We start from the raw sequence: 525 nt of genomic DNA on the forward strand, positions 1-525 counted from the left end.
CCGCAGAGCTTGTCCTACCACAGAGCTGGTGGTGTTGGTAGTAGACGTAATGATAATAAAATATGATAGTGCCAGCTTCTCAAAACTGCTTGTGATGCATAAAAATTATAGATGAATAAAAATACACACAAACTAAAAGAAAACGGCTACCACACGCAGCCCAATCTCCCGTGGATGACTGTGCACAATCTTTATACAAATGCATTTTAAGGGCATTATACAAATGCATTTTAAGGGTATAACTATTATAGCATGTTTTCAGTGAAGAATATAAACATTTTCTCGGTCAATATATGTCCCGGCTCTTACTGATAATTTCAAATAGAAAATTTGAAAGAATTCAATGAGCACACATAAACACCTCACCTAGAGTCAACAGCTGTTATATTTTGCCAGGTTTATTTTATCTATCTAAATGTATAGTCATTTATGATGACACTTCAGCCCTGAATATGTCATCATTGATCTTCTAAGATTAAGGACATACTCCTACATGATCACAATAACATTATCACACCTATAAAA

Source organism: Neovison vison, chromosome 2, assembly GCF_020171115.1.
Source record: "Neovison vison isolate M4711 chromosome 2, ASM_NN_V1, whole genome shotgun sequence".
Taxonomy (NCBI): Eukaryota; Metazoa; Chordata; class Mammalia; order Carnivora; family Mustelidae; genus Neogale; species Neogale vison.